At 42.8% G+C, this 24,687-nt stretch overlaps 1 protein-coding gene across 3 annotated transcripts in view; it reads right to left on the bottom strand.

The window, feature by feature from the left end:
- Positions 1-24,687, bottom strand: part of LOC137341237 (myocardin-like) — a 635,026-nt gene that overhangs the window by 253,890 nt on the left and 356,449 nt on the right. The window lies entirely within an intron of this gene.

Here is a 24,687-nt window from a genome sequence, read left to right as displayed (position 1 = left end):
ACCCTGGAATTTGGGACAGAGAGGGGGTGAGGGTAGGCAGGTGGATGGAAGTCCTGCCTCACCACACTTCTGGAGATGGGACTGGGTTTCTGGAATTTCTAGATCTAGGTGTCCATTTTCAGTTTAAAAATCTCCAGACAAAATGCTCAAAACAGATGGATTCTAAGTGAAATATAGCTACAAAATTTAACAATTCTCACAATGCTTTCAGCATCGGGTATTCCTGTCATGCTTTGCTTTGTGTGCTTCTGAAGATAGAGGCAAAAAATTAAGGTTCATTCTCTGATGCCTATATTTTATAGCTTTTGCTGTTCACAGCACATTAACATCCCTTGGAACTGCTTTTTTCCACTGGTTGACACAGGACTGCCCAATATGTTTGGCCAATTTCGTCTTCCAGTGCCTGAAGTAGTAAAAAGGAAGCATTTTATTCATGTCTGAAGTTATTCCGACAAGAATCAACAATTATTATTTTACTACCGTGACTCTTCTCACTGCTCATTGAACTGTTCTGCACATTTTCTTTGCTGCTCAGCACTAAATGAAAGCCCTAGCTTCAACTTCAAGTCCTCTGACTTGGTTTGTAGTCTCAAATATTGTGTGCAAAGCCAATTTACAATTTCAACATAGCTTGATTACATTTTATTTGAAATTCCTGACTACATTTAAGAGGAGAGGAACGTGCCTCACTTCAACATTTGTTGCCAACATATTAATTTACAGACTGTTCTAAGAGCAGGTCTTGTGCAGTCTCCAGCTAGCCATAAATATTAATGCCACTGCATTCTCTATTTCTGTGCAATTTAATAGCTTCATCATTGGTCCACAAAACATATTCTTAGGATTTCATCCTACTGATCTTTTCAATTGCTTTTCAGAGGTTAGTTTATTTCAATGTTTTCTTTTAATTTTTATCTCACCTGTTCTCTCTCAACCCCTCCTGAGGGGGGAGTTCTTGCAGGTGTACAAATTCCATAGGCACTGGTTACTCACCTGAACGTCACCCAATTCATGTGGGAAACTCAACAGGAAGAGTTGGCAGACTATTCAACCATTGGTGGCATCACTGTTCAGCCTGATCCTATAGTCAGCCAATATGCACACTTCCAGCTGGGGCCATTGGATAGCAATCAGCAATGGGAACCCTGCCCTATTTTGTTGTGGCTAATTGGTAACCTCTACTACAGTCCTCAGCACAGCCTTGAGGTTGAACTTGGGACCTTCTTGGCCTGTATATACTCAGCTGCTCTCTGCCTAAACTAACCGAGCCACAGGAGGGTATATAGGCAAAAAGCCCACAGTGTATTACTGAGCCTTTCATTAATGGATTCAGTGACTGCTGACTGCATTGATACAGGATTCCCATTGCCCTCTCCTTGCCAAACTGAATTGGCTTCAATGATGAAAATACTAACACTGCCTTGGTAGATTTCACACTTTTTCACCATCTTCTACTTTTAAGATCATAAAGAGACCAAAAACTTTATTTCAATCCTTTTTGAGTAAGATTAACATGACTGTGATAGTTACAAGTTACTGTACAGAGTAACATTGAGTGTGCAGCATATTACATTGCAAAGCTTGGTGGCCTAGTCTTAAATATTTTAAGAATCTGATAAGAAGCAACTGACAAGTTGCTCCCTAAATTCACAAGTTTTGATTTTTAACAAAAAGGTATTATTGACATCTGTTCATTTGTAACATTACAGTGGCAGAAGGACTTAGATTTTTTAAAATGACTTTAAACAGACAAAATCGGCAAGTGGGACAGTGGGGAAGTTGAGAGACGTGGGTAGAATGGCAAGAGAACCGCACAGCACCCCTGATTTTCCACATGCCCCCCTATATGAGTGCTTAAGGCATATGTCACCACATCACCATTGATGCCAAGACCATCCATTGTGTCACTGTGTTACAGCATATGCGCACTTCTGTGAACTTTTCATTGTAAGTGATTATGGTCCAAGGATCAGCATATTACTAACAGAACTACTGAATTTTAAAATACTTGCTGTTGTTTAATTTACTATTGATTGAATTGGACTTTAATATTGGCATTTAAATTTGGGATCCAAAAATGATGCCAGAACGATGAATACAGCTGCAGTTCTGATGTGTTAAAAGGACTCTTCACTGAACGGAGCCCAGGAATTGCCTACTGCTGCTGGAAAATCTGAATGGTTCGTCATTTTGCCATGACTTAACAGTGCAAATTTGCAACAAGTTCACAAATACACTGGATATGACCCAAGTTTATAAGGCATCCTCAATACTAACTGATTGAATTTTTTGAAGAGGTGACTAAAGTAGTGGACAGGGGAATGTCTATGGATGTTGTTTACATGGACTTCCAGAAAGCATTCGATAAAGTCTCTCATAATCTGAGATTGATAGATTTTTGTTAACCAAAGGTATTAAGGGATATGGGGCTAAGGCGGGTATATGGAGTTAGGTCACAGATCAGCCATGATCTCATTGAATGGTGGAACAGGCTCGAGGGGCTAAATGGCCTACTCCTGTTCCTATGTTCCTAATTAAATACATTGGAAATAAAAGCAGAACATGCTGTAAATACATTTGTAAAGAAAAAACATGGGTTACTGTTTCAGATGGAGACCATTTGTCAGAACCAAATAACGGTCTCTGTTCGAAGCATTGCCTATCTCCTCTTTTCAAGTGCTGATGGACCTGCTGTGTATTTACAGCATTTGCTGCTTTAATTCTAGATGTATGACAGGGTAAAATTTGTTACTACCAACACATGCCTCCTGTCGAAGCACGTATCCTCACAGATTGGAAAAATGACTGAGGTGTATTATGTGTCAGTTTAGATGCATTTTTTTAACTCGTGATAAATTGTATGGATATCACAGCAAAGATCAAATGTGAAAATAATTATTTCAATACGGGCTGCTTTTTATAAAATAAAAAGCAGAATAGTTGCCATTATGGGCGTGGGCAAATGCAACATCTCCACTGGGTTTCCCATAGCTGAGCCAATCAGAGCAAAAACATTGGAAGCCTTCAACTTTTCCAGGTTTGAGCTCATTGGAATACGGTGCGCAGTTTCACAAGTGGGTCAGCAGCATTATTGCAGGTACGTTAAACACCTCTCCCAATTTTCGTTTCCATTGAAGTCAAACAAGGGACTCAAAGAGTCAACTTCATCCACAGAAGAGCTGCATGCAGCTTGCGAGATGCCAGTTGGTCACCCATGCCCCATATCATCACAATTTCCTGCATTTTATTCTGAATGCCTCCAGCATTCAGGTGTAGGCATTTAATTGTGTTCTTTACTTTCATCTTGATCCTAATATAGTATTTGTTATTTATCCAGCACCATCATTAATAACGTTAATAATGTTTGTGTGTTGCGTGGTCACCCTCTGACACAGACTTCCCTCTCTATAACTCGCCCTCTTACCCATGTATCCGATTTAATGTTATACTCTCACACATTTGGCCAGGACAGGTATAATAAATCAATCTGTGATAAGATGAGATCATGTTTTATCATTTAAGTATGTGTAACTTAATACTGACAATTAGCTCTCAAGAGCCAACTATTTTCATGAAAGCTGCCATAAAAAGAAAACATTGCATAGTTACACAGTGAGAAAACTAATCCTGGTTGATGATTGTTACAAATCTTATTAATCCACGATCTTCCTTTAATCTAATGTCTGGTTTGATCAGTCAATTTAAACTTCAGCCTTATTTACTATGTAATCCCACCTATTAATCACAGCTCCAATAGGCAACTCCACCAAATTCAAACAGGAACGTATAGAATCATACAAAAATGCAGCAGAGAAGGAGGCCATTTGCTATCCAAAGAGCTATCCAATTAGTCCCACTCCCTGTTCTTCCTCAATAGCCCTGCAATTTTTCCCCTTAACAGAATATATCGCAACAAATGCATAGCTTTTCACCACTCAGTTCCATCACTTTATTTGTTTACACACAGGGCGCTAAATTGAGCCATGTAGCACGCGTTGCTTCGGACGCCATTTTGGTATAGGAGTTAGCAAATACCGAACGCCAGCTGCATGTAAAGTAAGGAGAAAATGGATACAATCACTGTGCAACGCTGATTTAAAGTGATAGACTCCATTTTGGCACTGAATGCTCAACTCAACGCACAGTCTTAACCCCGACCATCTGAACATGTCTTAGAGTGCCTAGAGGACCCCCCACCAGCGCTATTTAAAGGGACCATGCAGGATTTACAGGTTAGAGGCTGGATTATTGCTTCTGGCTGCTGAGACATTTGTAACTGTTTTTGGAGGTCCCCTATACTTGAATACTAGGACGCAGGGACATAGCCTAACATTTAGAGCCAGGACATGCAGGATTAGGAAACACTTCTACACGCAAAGGGTGGGAGAAGTTTGGAACACTCTTCCGCAAACGGCAGTTGATGCGAGTTCAATTGTGAATTCTAAATCTGAGATTGATAGATTTCTGTGAAACAAGGGTATTAAGGGATATGGGGCTAAGGCGGGTATATGGAGTTAGGTCACAGGTCCAGCATGATATCACTGAATGGCAGAACAGGCTCGAGGGGCGAAATGCCACTGCCACTTGCTGCCTCCTGATATGTGCCCCTTCTCCTGCAAGAAAGCGGGACTTGTGTCTGGGTGATGTGCCTGTCATGGTTGAATAGCCGCCACTGTGTGTGGCCTGTGAGTTGTGGGTGGGTGGCTTGCAACAGTGGTAATTTGTGAGGATGAGAGGGAGCATCTGATTGGAAGAGTTGAGTACTGATGGAAAGAGTTTGTTGGTATGTGGGTGATGGGGGGTGTAGTGCGTGGAGCAGTGGATGCAGCTAGTGGTGCAGTTGGTAGGAGACACCACTTGACAGTTGACCTCACTCAGCTTGACCACTCATGTCAAAGCACTGAACTTCTTCCTGCACTGCATCCATGTTCGTGGTACTATGCGCCTGGCATTGACTTCGTCCTCTACTGCCTCCCACTGCCTTTTGGGCATATGTCTGGAGGGCCTCTCCCCCCCACCCCCTCCACCCCCTACTGATATAGGATGTATCCTCCTTCTGTCCACCTTTTGCACCAAGGCCTATAGTGCATCATCAGAGAACGTTGGTGTACTCACTCTCACAGGCCTGGTAGAAACTCAGATCGGCAGATTGGTGAGGTCTGGCATGCAGATTGGAGGATGTGGGATTTAGAAGTGTGCAACCTTTATTCAATATTTTAACATAACTCATCAGTGTGTAAACATGGGGACAGGACCTGCATTTGTATTTTGCATGTGTAATGTCTGATCTCTGTTCAGACTCTGTACAGGCAGCAGACTGTTATTTTTAGCAAATAACAGATACTGTCTACCTTTAAGAGATTTTAAGAGATAGCCTTCCTTTAAGAGATTGGGGTTCCCCTGCTGGTGGAAAGGACGAAGTTCTCATCCTGCCTGCGCAGGGGCCATGGGGCGCGGGTTAATAATGGATCACGCTACCTACGCCCAATAATAGGCCTTATCGATTTTTTCCCCTGCTGGGTCCAAATATTATAATTCCTTATGTATTATTGACTCAATCAACTCTTAAGTGCATGACAATGATTTTGAGACTTCTTATTCCAACGCATTTTTACTAGTTGAGAAGATACAGCTGAGGTTCCAGATAAGAGGCTTAGCAGATCAGAGGAGGGCAGCATTCAAGAATGTCTCAGTTTAAAGCTGATTTTAAAAACTTACATCATGAAATAAAATGATTAAATAAGTGACTGAAAAAGGCACCACCCGGCTAGGGCAATTACAGAATGCTTATCCCTTCATTGACTGGGTGGTACAGTAGGTTCAACACTTGCCTTTCACCTCTTTGTCCTAGGTTCAAAATTAGCCCCGATTAATGGGATGAATGTTTTCTCTGTCTGTTGCTTAAAGGGTCATACTTGAAATGAGTTTTGGTAGTCTCAATGCATGGGCATGCATCCACAGCAAAAATTGCCTCTAATTTGGCATTAAAATTGGCAAACCTGTTCACACAGGCCAGTTGATGATGGCTATTGTGGGAAATGGTAAAATATCACAGAGTTTTCAATTTAGGAGAAGTTGCTGTACTGTTGACACATGCCTATTAAGAATTGCATTAATAGTGCAACTGATGTAATCTTAAGAGGGTGGGACCGATGGGTATTGCAAGGGCAAAATATATGTATCTAAGCATATACCTGACCTGAGAGTGGTTGATGCTGACACTGTGCCTGAGCCAGAAAGAGTTCCATTGCCCAGTATTATCATCTCTCACACTGATGAACACAACATAGTATCATAGTAAGTACAGCACAGGAGGAGGCCATTCGTCCCATTGTGTCTGTGCTGGCTCTTTGAAAGAGCTATCCAATTAGTCTCATTCCCCTGCACTTTCCCCATAGCCCTGTAATTTTTTTCCCTTCAAGTATTTATCCAATTCCCTTTTGAAAGGGAATCTGCTTCCACCACCCTTTCAGGCAGTGCATTCCAGATCATTACAACTCGCTGCGTAAAAAAATATTTCCTCATGTCACCTCTGGCTCTTTTGCCAATCACCTTAAATCTGAGTCCTCTGGTTACCAACCCTTCTGCCACTGGATTCAGTTTCTCCTTATTTACTCTGTCAAAACTGTTCATGATTTTGAACATCTCTATCAAATCTCCCCTTAAACTTTTGTGTTCTAAGGAGAACAACCCCAGCTTCTCCAATCCCTCCACATAACTGATGTCCCTCATCCCTGGTATCATTCTAGTATATCTCTACTTCACCCACTCTAAGGCCTTGACATCCCTGCTGAGGTGTGATGCCCAGAATTGAATACAATACTCCAGCTGAGGCCTAGCCTGTGTTTTATAAAGGTTTAGTGTAACTTCCTTGTTTTTGTACTCTATGCCTCTATTAATGATCCCATATGCTTTTTTAACAGTCTTCTAAACTTGTCCTGCCACCTTCAAAGACTTGTGTATGTGCACCCCCAGGTCTCTCTCTTCCTGCACCCCCTTTAAAATTGCACCATTTAGTTAATTTTGCCTCTCCTCACTCTTCTTACCAAAATGTATCACTTCATACTTGTCTGCGTTAAATTTAATCCGCCATGTGTCTGCCCATTTCACCAGTCTGTCTATGTCCTCCTGAAGTCTGTTACTATCCTTCACATTGTTTCTTACATTTCCGAGTTTCGTGTCATCTGCAAACTTTGAAATGATATCCTCTATACCCAATTCCAGGTCAGTAATATACATCAAAAAGAGCAGTGGTCCTACTACTGACCCCTGGGCAACACTACTGTGTACTTTGCGAAGTAACATTCGCGCCAGACAAGTGCCAGGCAATGACCATCTCCAACAAGAGAGTCTAACCACCTCCCCTTGACATTCGACAGGATTGCCATTGCCGAATCCCTCACCATCAACATCCTGGGGGTCACCATTGACCAGAAATTTAACTGGACCAGCCACATAAATAATGTAGCTACAATAGCAGGTCAGAGGCTGGGTATTCTGCGGCAAGTGACTCACCTCCTGACTTCCCAAAGCCTTTCCACCATCTACAAGGCACAAGTCAGGAGTGTGATGGAATACTCTCCACTTGCCTGGATGAGTGCAGCTCCAGCAACACTCAAGAAGCTTGACACCTTCCAGGACAAAGTAGCCCACTTGATTGGCACCCCATCCACCACCCTAAAAAACATTCACTCCCTTCACCACCGGCGCACCATGGCTGCAGTGTGTACCATCTACAAGATGCAGCAACTTTCCAAGGCTTCTTCAACAGCACCTCCCAAACCCATGACCTCTACTACCTAGAAGGACAAGGGCAGCAGGCACATGGGAACAACACCACCTACACATTCCCCTCCAAGTCACACACCATCCCGACTTGGAAATATATCACTGTTCCTTCATCGTCACTGGGTCAAAATTCTGGAACTCCCTACCTAACAGCACTGTGGGAGAACCTTCACCACACAGACTGCAGGGGTTCAAGAAGACGGCTCACCACCACCTTCTCAAGGGCAATCAGGGATGGGCAATAAATGCTGGCCTTGCCAGCGAAGCCCACATCCCATGAACAAATGAAAAAAAACTTCCCTCCAGTCTAAAAAACACTACTACTCTCTGCTTTCTGTCCCTTAGCCAATTTTGTATCCATGCTGCCACTGTCCCATGAGCTTTAATGTTGCTAATAAGTTTATTATGAGGTACTGAAATGCTTTTTAGAAGTCCATAAACACATCAACCGCATTACCATCATCAAACCTCTCCGTTACTTCATCAAATGACTCAATCAATTTAATCAAACACGATTTTCCTTTAACAAATCCATGTTGACTTTCATTTATTAGCCCATCCTTTTCCAAGTGCCAATTAATTTTGTCCCAGATTATTGTCTCTAAAAGTTTCCCTACCACCGATGTTAGGCTGACTGGCCTATAATTGCCAGGTTTATCCCTCTCCCCCTTTTTGAACAGGGGTGTGACACTTGCAATCCTCCAGTCCTCTGGCACTGTCTCTATTTCTAAGGAGGATTGGAAGATTGTGACCAGAGCCTCCACAATTTCCTTACTTTCCTCAGTAACCTAGGATGCATCCCACCTGGACCGGGTGACTTTTCTACTTTGAGTATTGCCAATCTTTTAAGTACCTCCTCTTTATCTATTTTTATTCTATCCAATATTGCTATTACTTCCTCCTTTACTGCTACAATGGCAACATCTTCTTCTCTAGTGAAGACGGAGGCAAAATATTCATTTAGTACCTCAGCCATGCTCTCTGCCTCCAAAGAAGATCCCTTTTTTTGTTCCTAATTGGTCCCACCCCTCCTTTAACTTCCTTTTTACTGTTTATATGTTTATAAAAGACTTTTGGGTTCTCTTTTATGTTAACTGCTAGTCTATTCTCATATTCTCTCTTTGCCCTTCTTATTCCCTTTTTTAGATCTCCTCTGTACTTTCTGTATTCAGCCTGTTTCTCTACTGTATTGTGAACCTTACATTCGTCATAAGCCTCTTTTTTCTGTTTCATTTTAATCTCTATATCTTTAGTTATCCAGGAAGCTCTAGCTTTGGATGCCCTTCCTTTCCCCTTCTTAAGAATGTGTCTACTCTATACCCAAACCAACTCCTCTTTGAAGGCCTCCCATTGTTCAATTACTCTTTTGTCTGCCAATTTTTGATTCCAATCCACCTGGGCGATATCCTTTTTTTAACTCACTGAAATTAGCCCCCTTCCAGTTAAGTATTCTCACATTTTATTGTTCCTTGTCCTTTTCCATAACTATTCTAAACCTAATGATATTATGATCCCTGTTTCCCAACATTGAGAAACATCCAAAACATACCTTTAATGATCTTAAAAACAAAGAAGGCAGTATTATTGCATCGCAAACATCACTGGTCAAGTGCCAAGCCTAGTGAGGTCCATAATTATAGAGAACTCACTATGGTTTGGCACTAACCCAACTAACTATCGTAAAGAACATCACCAGAACTGGTACACAATAGCGTGTATTGACAATTATCAAGACATTCCTAAAGCTATTTTTCTGGTTTACCCCAATGTTAGCCACTTTATCCCATGTGGCTATTCAGATTCACAAATCTCAGTTCAAGAGGATATTGCAACTTCCACAGATCTTATCAATCCAAAATCTTTCTTTAACCAGATGTACTGGTTACATTTTATTCTACCACAAAACTTCACAGAGATAAAATAGAAAAACAGTGCTGACAAAATAAAAATACCCTTACATTTTTATCAATACCGAGCTGATCAAAGAGATTGAGCAAGGATTTGTGAAAGGTAGGTCATGTGTGACTGGTCTACTTAATTTTTTTGAGGAGGTCACTGGCATGGTGGATAGGGGAATGTCTATTTGGACTTCCAGAAGGCATTTGATAAGGTTCTACACAAGAGATTATTAGCAAAAATGACACGCGCACAGAATTGGAGGTTACCTTGCGACATGGGTTGGTAATTGGTTGGGAGGCAGAAGGCAGAGAGTAGGGATAAAGAGTTTGTTCTCTGATTGGTGGGATGTGACAAGTGGTATTCCCTAGGGATCTGTACTGGGGCCTCAACTTTTTACCATATATATTAGTGACTTGGATAAATGAATAGAGACCTGTGTATCCAAGTTTTCAGATGACACTAAGCTAGGAGGTACAGTAAGTTGTGCAGATGGGAGCAGGAAGTTACAAAGAAACATAGACAGATTAAGTGACTGGGCAAAACTATGACAGATGGAATTCAATGTGGGCAAGTGTGAGGTCATCCACTTTGGATCCAAGAAAGATAATCAGAATACTTTCTTAATGATGAGCGACTAGGAACTGTGGAGGAGCAATGAGATTTGTGTGTCCAGGTACACAAATCACTAAAAGCTAGTATGCAGGTACAAAAAGGCTAATGGAATGTTGGCCTTTATCTCAAGGGGGCTGAAATACTAAGGGGAGGAAGTTATGCTTCAGTTGTATAGAGCCTTGGTCAGACCCCATCTGGAGTACTGCATTTTTGGCACCACACCTCAGGAAGGCCTTGGAAGGGGTAGAGCGCAGATTCACCAGAATGATACCAGGGCTTAAAGGGTCAAATTATGAGGACAGGTTGCATAAACTTGGCATGCATTCCCTTGAGTTTGGAAGGTTGAAGGATGGTCTAATCAAGCTGTCTAAGATGATAAAGGGATTTAATACAGATAAACTATTTCCTCTGGAGGGAGAATCCAGAACAAAGAAGTACAATCTTAAAATTAGAGCTAGGCCATTCAGGAGTGAAATCAGGAAGCACTTTTTTACACAAAAGGTAGTGAAAATCCGGAATTCTCTCCCTGAAAGGCTATGGCTGCTGGGTCAATTGAATTTTCAAGACTGAGATCAGCAGACTTTTATTAGGTAAGGGTATCAAAGGATATGGATCAAAAGCAGGTAAATGGATTTGTGGAACAGATCAGTTATGATCTAATTGAAATGCGAAACCGGTTTGAGTGATTGAAAGGCCTACTCCTGTTCCTATATCTAACATATATTTTACTGCTGTTGTATTATTTCTTTGTTCTGCATCGTTTCACGTTATTTGTGTATTTACGGTGTTTATAAATTGCCCTCTATGAACAAGAGTTAATTATATCATGGGACGGATTTTGCTGTGAGCGGCAAACGAACAAGCTAGCCGCTCATTAGGCTCGGACTTGCCCATAGACTTTCTATGAGCTTTTGCATAGCAAGTTACTGTCAACGGGACAGCCATTCCACGCGACACCTTCTACAGGGCACCTGGAACCTGTGGTGAACAGGACAAGCAACTATCTGTCTCCTTAATCAATCAGATTGAAAAATCGTCAATAACAGTGCAGAGTCAGAACCAGAAAGTGTAACTAAGAATAATGAATTCAATGTCAAATCAGGTGCAGGAAGTGAAATAAAGAGAGGGAAAGAAAGTGACAGAGATAAAAGAGACAGAAAGAAAAAGTTAAAAAAAAATGTATTTACTGTTTTTTTAAATGTCCAACAATAATTAAAATCTCAAGGAATGAGACTCCACACTTGTAAAAGTTAATTTTCAGTGCCAGGGAGGTTGTTTGGCAGTAATTAAGACTTACCACGCCCTTAAAATGGTGCTTAGACTTGAAATGACTTGACTTAAATTTTTTTTGGCGAGTTTAGTCTGTATCTGTGATGTCAGTACAGGAACCTCACGTCGTTCCCGAGAAGCCAGACAGTGAGTTTTCTTTATCACGCAGGTTTTGGAGGAACACCGCATCTCGGAGAGCAACTTCTAGATTTCCACGTTTAACTGCAGAGGTGCAGTCGCTGGAAGTTGCTTTCCAATTTGCACATAAATAACGGTGAGCGCTATTAGCTGATGCACACGATTCAATTAATACAGACAGGCTGATCTGTTTAACAGTATAAAGCTGCGGTGACTGACAGCTCATCATTATGGCCATTTTGTCTCATTCAAATCCTCTTGCTCCTAAAGAATACACTTGCAATTTGATTTTTGCAATTCTGCAGAAAGTATAATTTCATTTCATCCCATGAACAAATAAAAAAAAACTTTTCCTAAATAATTCAAACAGAAATTTATTACAAAGCAGTTTTTAAGCACTTGGCAAGTTGGAAAATAATTTATGAGGCAGACTGACAGAGCGAGTACGTTATCTAATTTCAGTGTAGATTCCAAAGTTTAATATAATTGAGACGGTTATATTTTTTCTACAATTGTTTTGCCTCAAAAATACAGGTGGGTGAAGAAAGAAAGAACAATCTTGCATTTATACAGTGCCTTTCGTCCCCTCAGAACATCTCAAAGCACTTCACAGCCAATGAATCACTTCTGAAATGTAGCCACTGTTAATATGTAGGTAAGCACAGTAGCCAATTTGTACACAGCAAGGGCCACCAAACAGCAATGAGATGAATGACATGTTAATCTGCTTTGGTGGTGTTGATTGAGAGATGAATGTTGGCCAGGACACCAGGAGAACTCCCTGCTCTTCTTCAAAAAGGTGTTATGGGATCTTTTACGTCCACCTAAACAAGTAGATGGGGTCTTAGTTTAACATCTCATGGAAAAGACGGCACCTTGCCAATTCAGCTTTCCTTCACTGCTACACTGAAGTGTCAGCCTTGATTATGTGACCAGGCCCTCCAATGGGGTTTGAACCCACAATATTGTGACTTGGATATGTGTGCGACCAATGACCAAGTTGACACTTCAACCAATGAATTACAACCTAATGGGGAAATAAATCACAGCTGTAGGGTAGTACATCTTCAGATAAGGATTAAGTGCAAACAAGTGGATAAAAAGATCTGCATTTAACAGAAATGCTTTAAGTAACAGGTTAAGTGTGTCTAGACAGGTAACTTCCTTTTGACTGAAACAATAAAATATAACAGCTTCCAAGTTTATTTCATAGTCCTCTGATAAGGACTACGACTCTGCTGATATCCTACAAAACATTGCATTTTATTCTCCTCTAGACATGTACAAAATGTATGGGATGTGAAATTGTCTAGACAGACTTCACCTGTCTAATTCAACGAAAAATTCCAAAGAGATCTTTGAGCCCACATCCCACAGGCGGGCTTGCAGCACCTGGTGTGTATCAAGGAGACAACGTTCCAATCTCAAAGCCTCTTAACTCAGTGCCAAGCTCTGTATCAACAGACTCAGTGCAGGAAAGCCAGGGCCATCATGTTTTCAATTGCAGAACATGCCAATTAAAGGGTTTTCTTATATATGGTAATTTTAATAAATTAATTGGAATTGAAACGCTTTTCACCAAATGTAAGTTTTTCTTTCTTGTATGTGTACTTCTCATATTCCACTTTTGCTTGATAATGATTGCACTTCTCTCAAAAAGGTTTTGAACAGATTTACCACCAACTCCTCCACCTGCCTCCCAAAAAAAGGTTTCTTGAAGTTGTACAATGTTGGCATAAACACCTCAGTTCTAATGTGTGCTCTGCTTGCGTCGAGTATGCATGGAGGTCCACGTATGCATTATAGAAGTGACGCAGGTTAAAAATATAAAACATTTCCCCCTGTTCTTTGACATTTATTATGACATTAGGCAGTTTGGAATACAACATTCACAACTCACTAGTAATAGTGGTTGGGAGGATCTGGATAATTGCAAAGTAACCTTTAAAGTAAATTCTTGTAACACTTTATTGTAGCAATTCATTACTTTCTGAGCCTCCAATGGGTTGAATAAGTGCTGACAGCATGGAAATGTTGACTACAATAGGAAAAACATGGCAGGCACAAGGGTTAGAGTGAATAGGTGAATTCTTTCCACCATGCCCGTCATTTTTGTTAATATTTTATCAAGGTACAGATAACAAATATTATTTTATAGAAGAGAGACACATTATAATCAATTTTTCTAGGAGTTGGGGAGGGGGGGGGTTCTTTAATTACACCACATGGTCTCGTCCATTTTTTCACTTCTTATTTTCTTCTTCTTTCTCTGCTTTCTCTTTCCTCTGTCAATTTTCCTATTTAATAAATCAAAGCTAAATAAAGCAGCACTCAAGGTTACAATCTAAAGCAGGCTCCATTAACGCTAGAGTTTTAGCTTGCGACTGGTAGATGGGAACTGAATTTTCAGCCCTTCAATTCAGTTTAATGAATTGTCAAATCACAGCAAACTGTATTGTATTATTAATGACAGTGCCAATAGAGAAAGCAATTACATTCTTCTGCTTTCAGCTCTGAAAACCTTAAAAGTCCACCATTCATAAGCTCCTAAGCAAAAAGGCTAACTCAGGCAGATGTGCAAACCTCTTGAGATTGTTAGAAAACCCAGGGACACTCCTTCCAGTAGACTTGTAAAGAACGTAAATGAGTACACAGCACTGGAATGCTGGGATTGAACAAATACCCACCACAGAACTGCCAGCAATTGGAGACAAACCACCTACCCCCATTTCTATTTCTCCAGAAACAGACACTAGACAACGCTTGGCTAGGATGTAGACTGTGCCTTTGCAACCATCGAGATGACAATGAGAACACTTAGAAAATCTTTTATTATTTAGGCAGTTGTTTTGTTCTTATTCCCCTTCTTTTTGCAGGACAGTGTTCTAATCTCAATGAAATTCAAGATTTTGTATATATTAATCTGAAATGACCCAATCTGTTTCTTGCCTATTGGTTTCATTTAGCACGCATCTCCGATAATTATACTTTCAAAAAAAATTATAAAACAAAATTATTCACCCAATTTTACATTATATTTGTTCAATTTCTAAACTATGATTAATAGAAAAGCTTCCGGTTTTAAAAGTCAAGCATTACTATTACATAGAACACATATTGGGCTAAATTTTCAAATGGAAGTCTGGGTGCATTGGGGGCGGGGTGGGGGGGGCAATGAAAATCGGGAAAATCTGGAGCGGGTAAGGAAGCCGGCTCCAACCCGCCGACTTCCGCGTTTCACACAGATGCATCTGTGTGCGAGCGCTTCAGGAATCCGGAAGTCCCACCGGCAATTAAAGTCGGCGGGCTGATATTTAAAGCAGTCATTAAGATAGCTAAATTTGTTAAAGTACTTAATTTTATGGTGATTGCGGCAGGGAAAGGATTTTCAGTCTACCTCAGCGTGTTTCCCGTGCTGTGTGAAACACTCCATATTGAAGGAGTCCTGTTTCAGCCAGCAGCCATTTGGACATTTAAATGCCTGTTTGACAGATGGGGATAAAAGGTGAGTTATTGCCGCAGGGCACTCAGCTCTCTCAGACAAACTTTTGGCTGGGAGATCGTTGTGTTTAGACTGAGAATTTTTGGTTTCCACTCAGAATTGTTCTGTTTACTTTCGGGACCCCCTCAAACTCACACCATCAGGATGGGGGGGGGGGGGCGCGATGGCTGCATTCACCACTACATCTGAAGACGAGCAACATCACCATCCTTGTCAGGCACTGCATGCACTTCAGCCACTTGGAGCTCCACAGCACAGCGCTGCACCACAGGGACCTGCACAAGAGCACAGAGGGCAACAACAGCGGGAGTGACATCGCAGGAAGCACTAATCTCGTCAGAGGGTCTACAGACCGAGGCTCTGCTTCCTGGACATTTCTGAGGAGCAGTGCATACGGAGGCTGAGAATGAGTTGCCAGGTGGTCGCAGACATCTGCAGCCTCCTTCATGCCGAGCTGCTCCCAGCTGGGCCCCGTGGCATCTCATTACCCATCGCTGTTAAAGTCACCACTGCCCTCAACTTCTTCGCCTCTGAATCATTCCAGGATGCCACCGGTGACATTGCCGGGGTCGCTCAGTCGGCTGCACACAAGTGCATAAGGCAGGGCACCAATGGCTTGTTTCGCAGGGCCTCGCAAAATGTCAACTTCCCCATGGATGACCTCAGCCAGATGGAGAGGGCAGTGAGATTCCACTCTGTGGCTGGCTTCCCATGGGTGCAGGGTGCAATTGACTGCACACATATAACAATACGAGCACCTCCACACAAGCCCAGGACTGTTCATCAACAGAAAAGGTTATCACTCCATCAACACTCAGCCCGTTTGTGACCACTGCAAAAGATTCCGTCATGTGTGCGCCAGATTCCCTGGCAGCTGCCACGATTCACTCATTCTGAGGGAATTCAACATCCCAGGCCTCTTCCACCCTCCGAACACCCTTAAGGGCTGGCTCCTCGGGGACAAGGAATACCTCCTGTACAGGTGGCTCATGACACCTCTGAGGAACCCTATCAGCGAGCAACAGCGTCGATACAACGACAGCCACATCACCACCAGGTCTACAATTGAACATGCGATAGAGTTGCTGAAGATGTGATTTTGGTGCCTTGAACATTCTGGGGGAACGCTTCAATACACACCAGTGAGAGTGGGTCGCATTATAGTAGTGTGTTGTGTCCTGCACAACATGGCGCAACAGAGAGGGGTACCGTTGAGGAAGCCCCATCCACTCATCCACCATCCACATCTGCCATCCACATTGAGGAGAAGCAGGAGCAGGAGGAGGAGGAGGACGAATCCATGGGCAGAGCAGCGGCTTACTTGGCTGCTCTTGAGGTTACTGAGTCATTCATATTTGAACAGTTCTTGTACGATCAGAAAGTGAGATGAATCCAGTCCTCACACCATCTGGAAAGACCAGCGCCAACACCAGCACCACCCCCTCCCCCTGCACAAAACAGTCCTGCAATTACACATTCACCCATTGTAAATTGACCCATTGGGTGGCACCAAGTGTCGCTGTTCATGGTGAAGCACATGAAAGGGCGCTATCAAAAAAGCCAATCAAGAATGGGCAAGATGTGGCAGTAGTGATGAGAATGATAACATTTAATGTGACTTCAACAAAAACCAAATATAATTGAAAAACATGACAGTCTGTCAGACACTCTTGTGCATACCTTTCATGATCACAAATCCTTAGCCTTTCTCTTCCTACCGCATCCCCTGTGGCTGCAGCAGAGGTAGCAGCAGGTTGCTCATGTTCTTGCCCTGGCTGCTTAGATGCTTTCGGCCTACAGCCTCTGGGTTTTGGAGCCCACGAGGGCCCTCCAAAGACAGCTCCACCTGTACCTGTGCAGGGGCTGACTCGGCCACCTGGAGAGAAGGCAGCATTGCGGGACTGGTTGAGAGGGGGGCAACGGGTGAGACGTGGGAGAGCTTTGAGTGGCATCCTCACTTTCACGTCCCCTTTCGCCATCATCCCTCTCCTGGGCCAGGCTCACATCACTCCTACCCGCCCTGCTGGACAACAGTTTGGAGGACATGTGTGATGCCTTGGAAGGCCACTTCTAAAGTATCTGTCAGCCTGTTTAAGGCGGCAGAATGTTGTTCACCTTGACTCCGAACGACCATTGTCAGGGCCTGAATGGACTCATGTGTGAGCCGTGCTTGAAGCTCAATGGAGGCTAGCCTTCTGTCCATCGCAGATATTCCTGCACTTACCTGCGACACTATCTCAGACATTTCAGCAGTTACGTGCAATATTATCTCAGACAGTAGCTCACGTCCCTGTGACACTATCTCAGAGATTCCCTCACGTACCTGTGCCACCATTCCACTCATGCAGGATTTGGACTCCTCCATCCTCTGCGCTATTGTGGAGAGTGCGTTTGGCACCTGTTCCAGTACCTCGCAAATGTGCTGCTGTCCCTCGATCATTCGCCTTTTAAAGGATGGCCCCCGGGTTCAACATCTGCGTCCAGCTAAGCAGATCTGGAGAGGAGTGCTCCCACCGACGTGGACTCTCCACAGCTGCCCCTGCCACCAGTGTCTGCTCGTGCTCAGTTGTGTGTGGTGACTCACCAGGTGACAACCCAATTAACTGACTACTAGGACCCACCAAGGTGTGAGTATCTGCGATGGTGAATGGCTGGCTAAGATGTGATGGTGATGGAGGCCGGGACCTCCTGTGAGGAATCGCCCTCTCCCGCCACTGTGGTCATTGAAGGACCTGTAAGAGAATAGAAGGCAATATTAAGCATCATCACAGATGTGTCATGTTGTGATACTGAGGTGTTCAACATGCCAATCAATGTTAACATCAATTCATGTTGTGCGTGATGAATGTTAAAGTTGCGTCACCAGACATTTGTGGGATGCCGGTCTTGGTGTCCCCGATGGACAGGCACTCGAGGGTGTGGCTGATCTGCAGGGCCTCCTCCTCAGGGTCTGTGAGGACCACTATTTGTTGTGGCCCCCCTCCAGTTCTTGCCCTCTCGCGTGCATTTTGCGATCTCTTCTAGAAGGGGAGAAAGTACAGACATGTGCGTGAGTGAGGGTGAAGTGGTCAGCCGATGAAGGCATTGCTTTGGGTGAGGCTGACTATGAAAGAGGTGCATCGGAGTGTGAGTATGAGACAGAGAGATCATATTGGACAAGGATTGGGGTGAGTGATAGTGGTGGGTTCACAATTGGGGAGGTGAGGAAGTGCTCAGGAAGTGCAGGTAATTTGATGATGAGCCTTAAGTGAGTGTGAGGAGTGATGTGATGGAGTGCAGAATGAATTGCGGGGTTGGGGGATGGGTGATGTGGAACATGGAATGTAGGAGAATCAGTAAGTGTACTCACTTTTGCTGACCTAGTTAGGTCATTGAAACGCTTCCTGCACTGGACCCAAGTGCGGGATATGTTGCTCCTGCTGGTGACCTCCTCTGCCACCTCGAGCCAGGCCTTCTTGGTGGCAGAAGCAGGGCACTTCCTTCTGTCAGCCGGGTAAAACAGTTCGCTCCTCCTCCTCACCCCGGCCAATAGGACCTGAAGCGAGGCATCGTTAAATTTTGGGGCAGCCTTGTCCATGTGCTGCTCCATTGTGTCTTTTTGGTCTTTGCTCCAGCAAAAGCCATTGGAGCAATGGCCCTTTAAATACAGACGCTCCAGCTGACAGCCTGTGATGTGGGTGCGCAGTCCCCCCACTGCACAGCTTTCGTACGGCAAACCCAGAAGCCACATTAAGGGCCACCAATTAAGTCGTGATCGCGTGGGGAACGGTACGCTTTTATTATCCGAGTTCGCCAGGCGCCCCCCCTCCCCCGCTGCCATCCCGCCACCCTTTGAAAATTAGGCCCATTGTTTCTCTGTTTAACTTTTACCAAATTCTCTCCAGTTTTGAGGCAGAGCTCTTAAGAAACTGGTCAGGGCTGAAGTAGTATAACTGAGTGAATAATAAGGAGATGAGAAGAACTCAACAGGAAACGTGGAGCATCAAGACCAGGAGAGCTGGAATGGAGTGGTTAGGACATGTAGAAAGGACAGGATGTGAGAGGAATCTTTAAAGGTGAGGTGAGGACAATTTACAGGCAAATCTATTTATGGGCCTGATCATTTGAGACGATCACACCTAGAGACAAACCATGTGAAATTTAGATTTGCCAGCTAAATTTCTGTAAATTAGAAATAATGTTATATTATGTTCCATTTTGACATAAAACAGGATAATTCTATAGGAATGAACAGAAAGTGTTTGTTATGTAATTATTTGCTAGGTGTTTGATGATTTCAAATAGCTGGCTGATTTCATTGCATAGACCTTTTCTTTGCATAAACCTTCATTTAGTTTTTTAAAAAATTGGGTTGGAACAAGTGTTCCAGATACTACATTATTTTACATTTCTCTGCTGGAATGAAAGTCAATGACATGTGCAAGGATCCTATGTGAAATGAGTTTGAAGAGTGGCAATCCAGATTGAAGTGGCTTGGGCCTACAGCACTAAACTATCTCTAATTCAGCATTAAATGGTAATTTTATTCAGAGTCAAAGAGGCACAGGATGGCTAGTGTGGGAAATGGCAAAATATTGCACTGATGCAGTAAGAAGTGCTGCTCTGAGGTTAGAGCTTATGCACAATTTTTGGGCAGGATAAAGCTTTAATTTGCACCCAATTGTGCTCTATCTGACTTGGTACTGGTTGGTGCTAACAGTGAGTTTCCAAAATAAGAAAATGTTCCATTTCCCAACATGAACATCCCTGATAGCTGATCTAAACCTCAACTCCATTTACCCGCCTTTGCTCCATATCTTTTGACAACCTTTGCTCCCTTTTTAAATAATGGAATGACATTTGCAATTTTCCAAACTATAGGCACAATTCTTAATTCTAGAGAGCTTTGGAAAATTATGACTAAAGCATCTGCAACTTCTTTTCCTACTTCTTTTCATACCATGGCTGAAAACCATCGGTTTCCAGAGATTTGTCTTAAGTCCTGTTATTTTCTACATTACCATTTTTACTTTTTGTTAAATCCACTAAGTTCCTTCCCTTGACTTATTTTTAGGTTCCCTTGTGCCACTGATATTTTGTCCTCTTTCTCCACTGTGAAAACAGATACAAAGTATTCATTTAAACTAGTCTGCCATTTCTTTATTGTCCATTATAGTCTTACTGGCATGTGTCTTTAATGGGCCCACATTCCCCTTTACCACTCTCTTTCTCTTAATTTATTTATAAAAAACTTTTGATGACTTCTATTTGCTTTTGGACTTTCCCATCAACAAGATTTTTGCCACTTGTCAGGACTGTTTGTAATGGTCCTATCCGCACTTCAAAGACACTTTCATTCATTGATCATTTTTGATGTCCAGGGAGGTTTTTAATAGACCATATGGTCCCAGTTATTGAAACAAAAGGAGATAATACAGCAAGAACAGCAACATTTTTTAAAACTGTGATCTTAATGCTAAAGACTTTACAGGCTAAGATATTTGCAGAAAATAATGTAGCATATACATAACCTATGAAAAATGGCATCACCTATTCAGGAGCATTACATGAGCTATTAATGACCAAACTGCTGAACCATTGTTAGAAAATATCCAAAATGGTGCTCAGTCCAAATGGGATCTGCTGGACATATGCAAATAATATTATTCCACTTCCTGTCGGCCTGTATACTATATACTGGCAAGAGTGATTCTGCGCTTCTGAAGATAATACTCTCAAAATCTACACCCTCATATTGCTAACTTTGGCAGTTGTAGGGAGCTCAGCCAAGATGTGCAGCCTTATAAACAAAATCCTTGTGTGTCTGTCTCGACTTTTCTGAGCTAGAAAAGTTATCTTGACCAATATAAAATTGTATCAAAATTTTTATCTCATCGCTCTGCTTGCCAGAAATGCAGAAGGTTGCCAATTGGTGTTCTGGAGCCATTATTGTACACTATTTACCAAAGAATGGATTTGTTCAATAAGATAAGGTGACCTCTTCTCTGGATTGGACTCAGCAAGAAAAATAGGGCAGACCTTAGGCTGGACCTTCCTCAACCTACCAGAAATGTGGCTGGGCAGGACTTCTGCCTGGCCAAATTACCCTGCCAGAAACCTGACGCTTTTTATTTGGGGAAACCTAATAATCTATGTGGGGCAGATTAGAAGCTATATTTTCACTCCCAATAGGACGACCATCGCTGGGGGAGAGGGAAATGCTGTGGTGCTGCGATATTTTAAATGCTGCAGCTTAAAAGAGTACATGCTTTGTGAATAGGACATGAAAGCCTGGAAAATGTCTGAAGGAAGAACAACTTTGTGAGGCGGGGAGGGGGGGGAGGAGATTCAACAGCAGAAAGGGTCCCTAGGTTTTGTAATGCATCAGTGGCTGTCTTGCTCACAGAAATGAGGTCAAGAGGGGTCTGTCTCCTGGGGACTAAGGAAAGAAGCCCCGTGAAAGAATGGTGCTTACGTTATACAGGGAGGTAGCAGAGTCAGTCATTCCTACCTACATCATTTCAAGTACTGCCATACAGGGCCAGAAAAGGCTTAATGACCTCTGGAGGTTGGCCAAAGTAAGCGAAGTCACAAGGGCCCATGCACATTCCGTAACACTGATAGGCATGACAAACCTTCATACCTACCATGACCTGACAGAGTAAATAAATGGACGATTATCAAACTAGTATTCACAAGAAACCTCAGGACTCAGTCCTGTGCCTCTTTTCCACTGAACCACTTTGCATTCAGTTATAGTTGTAGCGTGAGTGTCAAAGGAGATGCGATTAAAGATAACCTGCACCTGAAAGCCGTATCATCATGGTATGGATAAAGTCACTTAATTAAAAGTACATGTAGTTGCCAGTCAAGACTGCTTTCTCAATGTGTTTTCTTAATGCAAAGCAAAAGGCTGCCCACAACCAGTGTCAAAGAATGATCACGGAGTGGGGGGGGAACAGCCACAATGAGAACATTAAGTGCCCATGAGGAGGAAGTACTGCAAATCCTCAGGGGAGTCACAAAAGAGGCCGTGGTAGATGGGAAAGTGGGAGGCGAGCTACCGAGAGGTTGGTAAAGTCAGGGACAGTACAGTGGGTTGTAGCAGTCTCCAGATGTTCAGTCTATGACTGAGCTGCAACATATTCACAGTGACATGTGAGAGTCAACCCTTCTCAAATGAAATTCTTTACCTTTCTAGGGGGATCGTGAACAAGAAAATGTGCATTCAGAAGAGCAGCCTGGCACATCAAGCTCAACAACTTCTGCCCCAGCCTCACCAACTCTCATATCATCTTGAGCACCAGTCTGGATATATCTACACGAGAGGATATGGTGAGAGAATTAGAGGGAATATCGCTGGGTGAAGCACTGAGCACTAATACCCACAATGAGCACTAGTGAATTCACGGAAGATGGAAAAGCAGATGAGGAGCCTAGGAACCCAGATCTCAGGAAACAAATCGAAAGAACCATCATAAGGGAGCATCGATATCATGTGCTGGCAGTGGAGACTGCTCCCTTACATGTGATGGAGGTGGTTGTTAAGTTGGGAGAGTCCACTAACCCCATCTGCAACACTATGCTGGAAGTATGCCAGGCCATTGGGTACTGTGTCAGTCCAGAAGATATCTGCGGCAACAAGGCATCAAGAGGAAGTTCTAAGGATAGTAGTGGCTTCCAGAATGGCAGCCATGACTGCATCAGTAAACGCCTTACAGGACAATCTTAACAGGACCATGTCACAGGGATTCCAGGACTTAATTGGGGATATTCGGTCTGTTGTCATGCCAACCATTAGACCCACTGAGCCTTCTAATGTACTGATGGGTCGAGAAGTTTAGGCAAGACCGATGAGGTTGGTATGCCCTGTGGAGTGGAAATTTCTGGGTGGGATTCAAACATCTTCGATGATTCCTTCCTCTCATTTCCTCTCTCTTTTTCTCTTCCATGTTATCTTTATCCTCCTCTTCCTATCTCAAAAGGGCAAACCATTATTTCCCCCAAATCTATTTTTATTTGTTTTCACTGTAACTTGCAAGAGAACAGTTCAATTATATAGTAGTTAACAAAGTTCCAAGATTGCTGCCTCACCGATTTCTCAGAGAGATGCAAGTTATGAGAGAGTACTGTTAGAAATATGGCCTCCACTCAGCTGTACCACCTCTGGGACAACATTCTACTCTTGATGCCAATTATGGTTGGAAGGGTTCCGACATCTGCCTGGTGAGCTGCAGGCCCTAAATGGGTGTAGCTTGCCAGTTCTGCGAGGGGGGAAAATCAGCCAGCTCCTATGTTGAGCTGGCCAGCAGTTTAGTCTTGGGGTCGGGGTGGGGTGGGGGGGGGGCACGCAGGGAGACGATCCCGGAGGGATGGAGATGCATGAGCCAGCAGCAAGCGGCAGAATTTTTGTGGGCTCCCACAAGCCTTTTCTGGAGCTTTAAAGAAAAGAAAGACTTGTATTTATATAGCGCCTTTCATGATCTCAGGATGTCCCAAAGTACTTTACAACCAATGAAGTACTTTTGAAGTGTAGTCACTGTTATAATGGAGGAAACGCGACAGCCAATTTGCACACAGCAAGCTCCCACAAACAGCAATGAGATAATGACCAGATAATCTGTCTTTTCAGTGATGTTGGTTGATTGATAAATATTGGCCAGGACACTGGGGCGAAAATAAAAAGGATAGGATACTTCACCCAAAAACTTGGAAAATATCTAAAAGACATTAATAGTGTCATGGGATCTTTTACATCCACCTGAAAGGGAAGATGGGGCCTCGGTTTAACAGCTCATCTGAAAGACGGAGGGTTGTGCATTGGTTAGGCCGGGTATAAATGGGCGAAATGTGCTCCACCCATTTGTACCTGAAAATTGTAATCGGGATATACAACTGGCATAGGACTTCAATTTGCTTATGTAAGCAGCCTCTCACCTGAAACAGGCAGACACATTGCTTGCCCATTTACATGCCCGCCTGAAAATTGTATCAGGGGGCCTTGGGCTTCAATGAGGCAGCCGAGGAACCCCCCAACCCTACGATTTTCAACGCTTGGTCGCCCATTTTTCCAGCGAGAAACAAGCAGCACGCTTCTGTTAATAGACATTGTAAAATTAGCATTCAAATCATTTTACCAGCAAAACAATACCCTATTAACAAATAGTGAGGTGGCAACCTATCATAGTCAGTGCTAAATATTGAAATGAAAATTGTTGGCGTTATTAACTCAGGGTCAATACTGCAGGTGTGAGTAAGTCTATCGGAAGAAATTAACAAATATCATTGGCTTTACGAACGAGAAGTTTCCAAAGTGGTGGTTGTGAATCAACTCTACTGCTGTAAGTCTGCAGACACATTTTGATTTACATTTAAACATTTAGATTACTAAACTAAAATTAACAGTCCTAGTCAAAATATGTATAAATTATATATTGTGTAAACTGTTTACTTAGTTTTCAGTGTACACTGGAATTAATGATGGTTTTTCAAGAATTTTA

The sequence above is a fragment of the Heptranchias perlo genome, chromosome 23, assembly GCF_035084215.1.
Source record: "Heptranchias perlo isolate sHepPer1 chromosome 23, sHepPer1.hap1, whole genome shotgun sequence".
Classification (NCBI taxonomy): domain Eukaryota; kingdom Metazoa; phylum Chordata; class Chondrichthyes; order Hexanchiformes; family Hexanchidae; genus Heptranchias; species Heptranchias perlo.
Note: the sequence above shows the minus strand (reverse complement) of the source record. Positions and strands in the feature narration are given on the sequence as shown.